Source organism: Heliconius melpomene, chromosome 12 (assembly GCF_056956725.1).
Source record: "Heliconius melpomene rosina isolate 202511_hmr_F chromosome 12, ASM5695672v1, whole genome shotgun sequence".
NCBI classification, from domain to species: domain Eukaryota; kingdom Metazoa; phylum Arthropoda; class Insecta; order Lepidoptera; family Nymphalidae; genus Heliconius; species Heliconius melpomene.
In genome coordinates this window covers 14318223-14330795 of record NC_140400.1, presented here as the reverse complement: position 1 = coordinate 14330795, position 12573 = coordinate 14318223, and the positions used below count along the sequence as shown (strand labels likewise).

Genomic DNA, 12573 nt, shown 5'->3' with positions numbered 1-12573 from the left:
CATAAATATTGTTACGATTAAAAATAATTAAAGTTTTGAATTTGGAATCTGTCAGTCTTATACGTTTGTTCATTGAGTTTTCTTATTTTCGTGCCAATATTGTATTTTTTTGTGATATTAAAATTGAGTAGGATGATAAAGAGAACCGAATCGCTGTGATTACATTACATAGAGTGGGTATGGAGCCAAATGTAATTTTTAGTCCTCCATACGCCTAGTATTAGTCGAATGTTTGTGTACTGGACTATTTATAGGTACAATAAAACCTCTTCTGGTGACGACAGAAAAACATATCTGGCCCACTACGTGACATGTAGTGTTCCTACGAATAAGGTATTAAAAGCTGTTAAAGAAAGAATTCGAAGACATCGTGTTTGAAAGCAAAAAAAAATCTCGGGAGCTGAAAACACCACCTCTCGTGCATTTTAAAAGATGACTTAGGACTTGCACCCTATAAGATAATTTAAAAAAGAACAATTAAACTCTTATAGATTTTCTTAACATTTCCAATGTGTTGTTCTGTGGCGTTAGTTAACTAAGCCCGTTTATCTGGTCGCAGTGGGTGGCGTGAGTGGCAGGTGCGCATTTCCATACTTCCGTGCTGCACGACTGCTGGTGACGACGGTTTTTTTTTTACTTTTTTACTATATATTTAACTGTAAACTGAATTTTATATAGATTAAGGAAAATTTTGGGTTATTTTATTAAATTTTTGGAGTTTTAAAAGACGTTTTGTATATATTTTTTCTCTAATATGAGAAAGTTTCGTGTAGTAAGTTATTTCAGGTGTATTATTTTTTTTTAATATGATATTACGATAAACGATAAACGAATAATATTTCAGCAAAATTTTGGAGACATTCCATGTTGAGTGGCGGAACTCTACTTCGTATTTTTTATTTTGAACTTTTTTTACTTTGTACTTAGATTTTTTGAACCTACAATTTTAGTTTATTTATTATGTAGTCAAAATTAACGCGATTGCTTGTAAATTGCTTGTAAATATATTGTTAGAAAATATACCTAAAAATTTTTTTGATAGTACGAAAAAACTATTTAAAAAATCTTTGGATAGTGTATAATTTTTATTTTGACCTCGTTCGTGAAATCACATAGAACATAAACTTTTTCCTATAATTTGTGTAACCATAACGTATTGGTGCGTGATGAAGCGAGAAGTGATTTTCAACCAATTTACTAGTGTTGGAACGCTATAGCACAAATTGAAACAATTTTGCCTCTTTAACACATCTAAACGATAGAAATGTCGATTTGCTCTCTATTTTACAACGATTTTGTTAAATTAACCTTTTATAAAGTATTATTATATGATTATGCCCATTTTAACAGTCTAGAAAAAAGTTTATGCTGACGTAAGCTTTTCTCAGGGATATCGTAGTTGTATATTGCTTTAGCTAAGTATAATATTAGTAGAATATATTAATTTCTAAAGAAACCTTGTCAATGGGTGTATTAAAAAGAACACCCAATAAATCATATAAATATTTATTTTTGTATGCACCAGTTTTTCTGCTAAAGTTTGAGAAATTAGTGACTTTTCAATATTTTTCATCGAAATAATTAATTATATAAATACATAATATTTTGGTGTTGTTTTAAATTGTTAAAGCAATGTTTAAACTATAATTGCAAGATTAACAATAACTAAACTTTAATCCAGCTTTACATTTTGCAAGTCGAACTGCTCAGACAATACCATGTCAGTTATGATATACTATTCTAATCTATTTAATATTAATGCTAGATTGTCTTGCATTTATAAACGTAGGTACTGGTATTAGCTTACTATATCTCGCATAAACCAAGGTGGGCAGAGGAAGGGGACCTGGTGCAGAAACACTAAAAAAAATTGAGTGTTGAGTGGCGTAACTCAACGCCGCGCTTCGTGTTGTCACCAGAGCTGTGCCACGAAGTCCTCATTTCTGATTTTGGCGATGCTCATAGATACTTTGTATTATCTGGACAACAAGAAAACATTTCTTATCTATTTCTCTTTCAAGGTATATAACATGTTATTTACGGGCTAAATCGCAAAAATTTGTGAACCTACTACCGTCGAGGTTACTGTCAACTATTGTCACGCCACGACGGCCTCTCGCATACATACTTTTATGCATATCGCTACATTTTATGCAATTTACAAAGAACGTTACCTTATAATGTGTCGTTAATGTTGTAATTATTGCGGCGCCGAACGACGTTTATAATACCCTTACCAGTTTAATGAGATAAAACTCAAGTAGGTACCGGCGCTAAAAGGTTTTTATCTATAAAAAAATATTTTACAGTTTTATTTTACGTGTTCCGTATATATATTTTAAGGAATATTTTTTTCCATGATATGTACTATAATATAATTATTTTTGTAAATCACGGCAGACTGTCGTGGAGCTCCGCCATTCACGAAGCACGCATGCCACGAAGGTTGTCAGGTTCCCTCTGCCTTCCCTGCTCTATTCGAGATACAGCCTAAAGCTACACTACTCATCACGCAATTCTTCAGAAATTGGGTACCTATAGAGGGTTAAATGAATGAAACTTCTGATATTATAGTTAAAACGACAAAATCTACAATTTTAAAAACATTTTACAATAAATATATAAATAATAGTTTAGTCTTAACTCTAGTCTAATGAAGTTCGGGCTAGGACGGTGTCTCATTTAAATACGACCTTACAGTGTCTTATTAATACAGCCTGTCGGAAATAATGTACCAAATCATTTACATAATAAACGGTATTGTAAATAAGCTCAACCCGGTCAAACTGACATTGCCCCCTTCGCATATTTCAAATGTTAGCTAAAAGGACTTACAATTGTTTTTCGGTTGTTGTTCAAGTTTTGTGTTTAACCATTTAAGTTAAATATTTACTATTAACTATTGTTTTATACTCTTAGTTTTAACACTAGGTTCCTCCTGCGTACCCTACTGATTAGGTTGTTATTTGTTTTTTTACATAGATTAAACTCTTATATTTTTCCTAATGTCACAGAAAGCTTTCCAATTTCTTCTTTACACCTTCTTAAAATAACTTTTTTTGATAATATGACGATGATTTGAAAGGAACAATAAAATTTATTGCTTCATCTGACTTCATGACCTTTTTATTAAGACTAATTCACATATTAATGAGTTAATAATAGAATTTGTTAGTATAGCAATATTGAAACCAGTTTTATCACTTTGAATTATATAAAACTAGATGAACTAATAGATAAATTAATATCAATGTATCTTTAATATATTGTAATATATTGATATCAGCGTGCGTGGGCTGCGCACGCGCCACTCCTCTCGCCATTACCATACCGTATGTCATCTGTAACGTATAAAAACCATTTATAATACTTCCACTGGGAAAACCACACTTCTTTGTTATAATTTTGTCTTGTATTGATTTTTATGTTAATCAAGATTTTCGTATCTACTAATTCAATTAAGCTTAGGGAAATGGATAGATATTAATAAATCATTTTTTATTGTTTTTCTGATATGTGGGCGGGGATATTGGAATCACTTCTATTCTTAATATAGGCTAAAATTTCATTATTTGTTAAAAGTTTGCGTCTATTTTGAATATTGCAGCTACTATAAACACATACTATACCTTTATTTGGATCGCTGTATCCCGCACACAGTATGGTAAGTAGAAGGAACTTGGGAACCTAGTATGAAGATTGTGTTCCCATTAGGCGTGTTGAGTGACGGAACTCAATGTCTCGTTTGTGCCACTGCTCCGCTACGGAAATATTACATAATATACCTATTCAATCGAAATATTTTCTTTTCTTGATTGATCTTTGTAAAATGAAACTTCGATTACATTTCATCATTAAATAAGTTTATAAATTAATTAAAAAAGCTCCGTAATCTTTAAACACACAAACCCATTCACATAGTTCATAATATATTATGACTATGACGTGTTAAAACGAGTTCACAATTCAATCATATTTGAAAGTGTAACTTGTCGGTTACATTTAAAGGTCATCTTTAAAACCTTTGACATATATCAACGTTGATAAACAGTTATAAGTACTCGGCCCGCCTAATTATGCAAATTCATTCTGTTGCTCTGATTTTCCACAAATTTAGTTTAGCCTTTAGCAGTCAGTCAGTAATTGTTGAGCGGCTGAGATGTGAAGTATTACGTGATTGTTATAGGTTCAAATCGCTAATGGTGTCGTGCTGCGCTTCTAAAATGTAAGATAATTGATGATCTACTTAGCGTTAAAACGAGGCGTTGGGTTGTGCCACTCAAAATTAAGTTAATGGATTTGGAGAACGGAGAATTTTGGCACTAAATTTATTTCTTTACTTTATATACGATGCAAAGTGCGAGTAATATGTAAATAAAAACGAATTTAAATTACTTTTTGAAATAATGTGTATTACGCTCTCCAGTCGATCAGCTTAAATCGAATATATAGGTAATTTTATTAAAACCAAGAAATATTTAACATTATTTTATATTATGTAATATTTGGCAACTTTACATAAGTGTCTCAAAGATATGCTGATCTTAACTGACACTCGCGTTGCAGTGTAATTTACCAAAATATCTTAACAACTGTGTTACTGACCAAATGCCTTACCGAAATACCAACATTTTACAAATAATTACCACTTTTACGACAGACTCTCGGACAATAAAGGTATTAAAGCGAAGTGGTGTGAATTAAATGGAAATATATGATATCGATGTTAATGCGCGATACAGTTTCTGGTGATGTGGGGACCGGGGTTTTAGTAATTATTTAATCTTTTGAAGTTATTACATGCTGATATCTTGTTTTGTTGTGAGTGAATTGGAGTTCCTTTGTAAGTTTTATTATATTTTTTCGTTTTTTTTTTCAGTTTAACACTGTACCCCACATATAGCAGGATACACAGAGAGAACATAGTGCTCAAAGACTCCATTCCCCAGTTTACAGTTTCGAGGCATTGCAAGTTGAGTGGGGGAACTTAACGTCGTCTTTTTACCAGAGCGAAGAAATAAAATAAGTATTAATAAATAATAATTCATTCCCCCGAGTGGGGACCGAACCCACAATCGTCACGTCTACAATCACACCCTTGTGAAACTGCACCACAACGACCCTAACTTAATAATAATATTATTAGAAAAGTCTAGTACCTATGTACTTTATGTTCGTTGTAATTCCTAGCTATTTTATATGTAGTGAACAGATAAGATATTAAAGCTAAATTTATACTCTAATTTCAACCTACACTTTCAGGTAAAGATGCAATTTCTTAGATATCGATTTTAAATGAATATATTATCTCTTTTCGTTAAATAATACTGGTAAAGTTATTGTTGCGTTGTTATAAAAGAAATATTTGGATAAATATAAAAATCTAAAATCAAAATTAAGTCAGTTTCACGCTGAAGCCCGCACACAGCAGGATAGGGAGACGGGAACCTGGTGTTAAGACATTAAGTTCCTCACTTTCCGCTGAATTTAGATAAATAAACATATATAATATATAAGAATAGAAAGGACTTACATTAAATTTTAATAATAATGTTTATATACTGTGCTAGAAAAAAAAGTAATAGGAATTGGAATCAATTTTAAGGACTGGGTTGTATCAAAAAATGTTATCGAAAATAACCCTAATAACCTCAAGGAACCCGTTCGCATAATCTTCGACGTCTTCTTTTTGCGGGCAAAAAGTCGCGGTCTGAACAAAGTGATCGTTTTCTTTGACTTTTTACGATCGCTACGTAAATTCAATGTCTTTACGATACAAAACGTATAAGTAAGTAGCTATGCTTCGATTTCCGTAAGTAGCCTTTTATGCGCCACGCCGTATTGAAAATAAACACATATTTTATGATAAAATTATGTCTCTATAAGATTAGATAAACACGTCCACAGCCCTTCTAAGTTATAATAAAAAGTTTTTTTTATTAAAAGCAGCTTCACGCTGTATTCTGGACACAGTAGGGTAGGCAGAGGGTTAGTGTTTAAGTTAAAACACTCCGTTCTCCCACTTTCCGCCGAATTCTGAAGGCATCACGTGTTGAGGCGAATAAAAAAGATATCAGTCGTGGCGCAGGGGCATAAAGATTGACTGTAAACGCGACAGGTTGTGGGTTTGATTACCACTAGAGGAAATTAAATATTTATGTATTTTTCTTCGCGTTTTCAAAGCGGCGCGATGAGGTCCGCCACTCAATACATAATGCCTATAGAATTTACCGGAAAGTGGAGAGTAGAGTGTTTTAATATTAGGCCAGGGATCCTAATCTCTCTAAACACTGTAATCTCCTGTTCCTGCCAACCTGGCTAATGAGAGATACAGCGTGAAGCTGATATTATAGACAATAATCAAAAATAAGACGGTTGCAGGATCAAAACACATAATATATTAAACTCGTTATAATATGTAATAACCTTTACAAGAATAAAAATAACTACTCGTGAAATGAAACAAGTTTTCACGTATTCATATTTTGTTTTTATCATAGCAAAAAATGATAACAATAATATATAGTAGTCAATTATATGAGTCTAAATTATCAACGGAAAAATCTTTTACCCTTACCCTTTAAAGGTCAGCTTAAATAACTGGTGCAATATTTAACAATATAAACAGTGGAATAGCCTCACCTTTTATACCTATACCTAAAAATATTGTATTTATATATCTATTTTGGTATTTTTAATGAGCCTATTGCGTTGAGAGTTTAAGTTTAATTTGTATTTTTTGAGATTTGAATGAGTGAATATGGAAGGGTAGGCAAAGGGAACCTAGTGTCCTACTTCCGTTCTTTTAGATGCACGGCGGCGTTGAGTTCCGCCACTGCATAATCTTAATTATTACACAAAAAAACTTAATTATAAACTTAACTTAATATTTAGAAAAATACACCTACAATAATTACTTTAATGATCATAATACTATACATTTAGAGTTGCTACATTCATTATCGATACTTTCTAAGCACTAAGTACTGAATAACACGCAATTGCTGATTAATAGCAGTATGAGATAACGAAATTGCAAATCGCGGTTTTACTTTTATCCATTTTTTCAAACTTAACGCTGTATTCCGCACATTGCAGGGTATGCAAAAGGAATCGAGTGCTAAATCTGTGTAATTTTCACTGATTTTTTGAGACATTAACTGTTGAGTGGCAGAATTCAACGCCGCCCTTTTTCTTGTTACCAGAGCCAGGAAATGTAAATATTATATAATTCATTTCCCGGAGTCACATGCTTATGCCATTGCGCTACGATAGTCCTAACTTAAGTACTTCTTCATTAATTTTAAAATTATTATACAGTGATATAACTTATGTCGGTACATCTCAATCACTGAGATGACATCATCCGAACTAACATGAGATGTCTTCAATACCAGTTCTTATCAAAATTAATCTATAACAGGGTAATTAAAGTATACCTAACAACAAGACATATCGGTATCATTAAACGGAAAGTAAATGACAAAATTGTAATTTATCATTGGCTATAACGAACGGACGAGGTTTCGATAATTACCGAAACACGCCTCGGCTACTTTTGTGCAAGAGTAAAAAAAGATTTAATAAAATAAAACTGGTTCACAGTTCGCGAGGTCTCGGCGATATCAAAATAAAGAAATTATCTCGATCGAGTAACGAGCTGTGGACCGCGTTATCGATAAAAACATCCACTTTTATGTCCAGCCCTAACGGTCAGCGTAAATTCGACGTGTTATGACTCTCTATGGCTTTATTAAGTAGTGATGTGCGCTGTAGCGTCAATGGTTTCACGCTTATTTTAAGTATATATGTATTTAATTAATTTCAACAAAATTGGGAATTTTACAGCCGTAGGTGCACGGTGGTTGTGGGTTTGATCCACACGCGGAAAATATTCATAATGTTAAACTGCTATTCAACAAGTAATTTATCTGAAATTGGCAGAAAGTGCAGAGTGGTACATCCTATATCTTATAAAACAAAGTCGCTTTTCGTGTCTGTCTGTTGTTTCTAACTCTTCTTCTTCTAAACCACCCAACGGATTTTGATGCGGTCTTCACCATTAAGTCGAGTGTTTTTCGTAGAAGGTTTATATATAGTTTATTATTTGTACATTCTTATGTAAATTAACATAAATACGATAAATGTGTATAAAGTCCTACCCGTTGAGACACTTTCACGCATGCGCTGCTCTAATGGTAAGTACTACATGAAAAAAATGTACTGGAGTATTGTTTCTCTTAATGAGATCTACAAAAAAGTCCGCGAGAGCATATTCGTATCTTTTAAGAATAACGTGTGGTGATCATTTTTCTGTCTAAAAATAATAATTTCAATATATTTTTTATTGTGAGGGATATTTTTCCATAATGGTATTAATCCTTATCCTTTAAAATACTTTATTAATTTTCTACGTTAAACGAAGATAAAATTTGCTTTTTACAATATTTCGAAATTGCGAATAGTTTTACAGAAAAACGCATTTAATTGTTGACACATCCCGCCGTTGACACATCAGCTGTATGTTACTCAAGTTTCACTTATCCCTTACTCTCAGCATATAAATAAGTACATTAGTTACGTTGGCCATTTAATGTAGACCAAAACTGTCTTTTACTGTTTTTCATTTTAATAAGTACTTTAGAAGTTGTTACAATATCAAAAAAATCCTTGCTGCGAAACGGCTCGCCACTCGCCATGCGTCCGCCGTACCCGCTTGCCTTACACGCATCGGTGGTTCAGTGGTAGAATGCTCGCCTGCCACGCGGGCGGCCAGGGTTCGATTCCCGGCCCATGCATTCTATTTAATTTTCCTCACAGGCAGCCACGTCGTGCTTGCTTTTCATCAGGGACAGTGTACCCCCTTCAGCATTAACCACAAGCTCGAAAAAAAAAAAACCCGCCTTCCTTTATAGCAACGGAGATTTAGTTAGATGCGTTTGCACGTATTGGATAATTGGAGTTGAATGTATTATTTCAGCGCGATATATTTGGTTTCACATTTTTTGTAGTAGTTATTAGTAGGTAGGTTTTTGTTTATAATTAAACGGAAGTTTAAAAATAGTCATTTAACTATCTAAAAATTGTCATTTAAATATATTTTAATAAGTACTTGAAAAGATTAGTAGCACAGATTTAAAATTACGGTACCTACTAAAAAATCCTTGCTGTGTAAAACAATTGGAAAATCCTTATTGAAACTACGAAAATGCGGGTTGCATTAGGGTTTCATTAATTTTCACATTATCTTAAGTGCTTTGTAAACATACATTACATGAATAATCCAGTAGTTAAAGCGGGCGAAGCCGCAAGAGGGTCGCTAGTCTGATAATAAACAAAAATCGATCGTCTGTTATATAATCTTGAAAAGTACAACATCCACAAACTATATATTTTCACGAAGTTTACAATACCGTTAACGAAGAATCGATCATAAACACAGTATGAAAGTTTATAACACCCAGTCATCTAATTAGAGCCCCAGGCTCGCTTTACTTGATGTTGTAGTAAAAAGCAATAGTAATTTGCTGAAATCACTCTCGATATCGATTATCGCTAATAATGGTGCAACACTATTTGTTAAATTTCGTCGATCGATTTCGTTTATAAGTTTAATCTATACATGTAAGGTTGGCTCTGAACCGATTTTGATAAGACTTAGATTATCATATAGATAAAGACATCGTACATTCGGTATTTTATTATGTTGTCGATTGTGGATACATATTATGGTATGTGATAGAGATTCTACTGAATATGAAGATGTGACCTGTGAAAGATTACTTTTCATCTTAAATAGAGTATTTAGTAGCGAAAGCGAAAGAAAAGCAGAAAAATTAAAAACATCAGAGTAGGCAGAGGGAACCTGGGAGACACTTCGCTCATTAAAACACATGCAAATGTGTGTAATACATGTTTTAAATATATATAACATCTTACAGTCAGTAATTGAAATAAATAATTTATTATATTTCTTCAGGTTTTTCACTTAATCGTATTAATTGCAACGTTTTATTCCATTTGGTGTGTTATCAAAAATCTCATTCTGTCAAACTCTGACACTATAATTGTTTGTTTTTTAAAATGTTATTATTTTTTTTGTATTATTATCTACAGTTATGAAACATGCAATGCATATATTTTTTTAACTTCACGCTGTATCCCGCACACACCAGGGTAGGCAGAGGGAATCTAGTGTTAAGACACTCCGTTCCCCACTTTCTGCCGATTTCTGGAAGCATTTTGTGTTGAGTGGCGGAACTCGTTACCAGAGCGAAGAAACAGAAATATAAATTTAAGTAAATATTTCGTTTCCTCGAGTGGGGATCGAACCCACAACCATCGCCTTACAGTTACACCCTTGTGCCCCTGCGCCACGACGGCCTACAGAATTTTAAACATTAAGATAATATAATTTTGTTGCTTCCTCTTAATCGAGTGAAAGAATACATAAAATTATCTGTAACGATAATCAATTTAAATATTTATCTCCGCCATTACAACTTTTGTGAATAAAATTTACATTCAGCAGATGTGCAAGTTTCATAATAACACACTATTTCATAATAACATACTTCACGAATTATAATGTTCGAAAATTGTTAGTTCGTGTATCGAAGACACGCGTGTCAAAATTTTGATTATAATACATTTTACCTAGAACTACGTATATAGGGCAGATAAGCAACCATGTCTCAGAGAAAAATTTGCATCCTTATTGTTTTGTGAAATAATGTAACAATGATGTTATGAGTCACTTATTCCCTCTTTTAGATTTTTAAGTACTAACTCTACATTTTACATACCAAGGCCGTTCAAACTATATTGTACAATATAATATCTCTCCGTTAAAACATCAGGCGTGGTTCAACTGAATCCGGTTTTTTCATAACATTGTTCCAAAATCTATATTATAGGTTCATATATTATGTGATGTAACTCTCTTATGTCAATAGGCATATTTTCTTTCTGACGTTCTCTACGTCGTATCACTGTTATCTTTGCGCTTGCCTTAAGTTTGAGAGCAAATTTTACGCCACACTTTCTCCCAGTAACATTGGCGAAAAAAATCATTTTCTCATCAGGATTTTGATTCGATATTAAATAACAGTTCTAGAAGTAAATTTTCGATTTCTTATTCTTTGTATATTTTTAATAAATAATATAATACTAATGAGATCAAAATCTCCTTTAGCAAATGTGCGCCTTTACCAAAATAGCAATAAAAACAAAAATTATATATACAGACAATTTCTTAAGATTAAGTAGATAAATTCAGGTTCATTTAGAAGCCGAATTTGGTTTTGTTGTTAAATATTCTATAAATTTAGAAGAAGAAAATAAAAATTCGCTTTTGCAGATCGCGTGATTGTCAGAATTATATATTGCGTGACAATTTAACTTTCTTTGAACGATAAGAGATTGAAATTAAATGAGATTTTTATTAATGGACAGTTTTTTATTGGGTTAAAATTGACAATTATGGCAATAATATTTTTTATGTAAATATAATTAGTGTCAAGTTATATGTCACCGTGTGAATATTTAAAAAAAAAACTTGACAGTACTTAAAACACGCTGTGTACGCTGTATAGTGTACTGTGTACGCTTTGGGCAAAATAAGCTTAAAAGTTAATTATGAATTCTTTATTAAATTATTGAGTGACGAAATAGTAATTAAGATATAAGTATAATTTTTATTGCAAAGACAAATAATTGCAATTTTTAATAAGCATTTTTTAATGTAAATATACGAAATATATACTCGTAATTCACTAAATCTCCGAAGACAAGATTTTATTTTAAAATTACTACTTTTATTTATAGACTTCATAAGTGCGCGTCCATCACGAGGTGACGAAATGGCACCGCGTGATCGTAAACGGTTGTTGGTTCGATTCCCACTCGGGGGAACGAAATATATTACTGTTCCTTGCTAAGATAACAAGAAAAAGCGCACCTTTGAAGAACTTAACATGCAATATCTTAAAAGTTCAGCAGAAAGTGGAGAATGGAGTGTTTTATCACTAGATTCCCTCTGCTTACCCTACTAGTTGCGAGATACAGCATTAAGCTAATATAATAAATATAAATAAAATAATAGCACACTACATACATGAGTGTGTGTTATTTTAAAGAAGCTCATTAAGGCGGGTGCAGGCCGGCGCGGCGCGACGCGTGCGCACCACAATGGCGCACGTCTAAATAAATCATCTCGTCATTTGCGACGCGCGTTTTTGTACCACTTTGTTATTATGACCTAATGGCTTTTGAATGAATGTTTGGACATTTTATTATCTGTGTAGTGGTGGCTCATTTGATATTGTAAAATAGTAATTGCGAAATTTGCTGCTGTTTTTATTTTTATAAAGGGTTATTTAATATATTGTTTATAGGTTTAACCTAGTATAAAGGTACATACATGTATAGGAAAATTGGTATAATTATTATTTTACCTAAAAGTTTTTTTTTGGTGTACACGTAGATAATTAATATTGTTGCATTCCTACATTTTTAATACCTTTAACATTTTGTCTAAGTCTACAAGTATTTACAGTAATATATTTTTTTTAA

The 12573-nt window shown here is 32.5% G+C and overlaps 1 protein-coding gene across 2 annotated transcripts in view; it reads left to right on the top strand.

The window, feature by feature from the left end:
* Positions 1-12573, top strand: part of LOC146534083 (uncharacterized) — a 178197-nt gene that overhangs the window by 75091 nt on the left and 90533 nt on the right. The window lies entirely within an intron of this gene.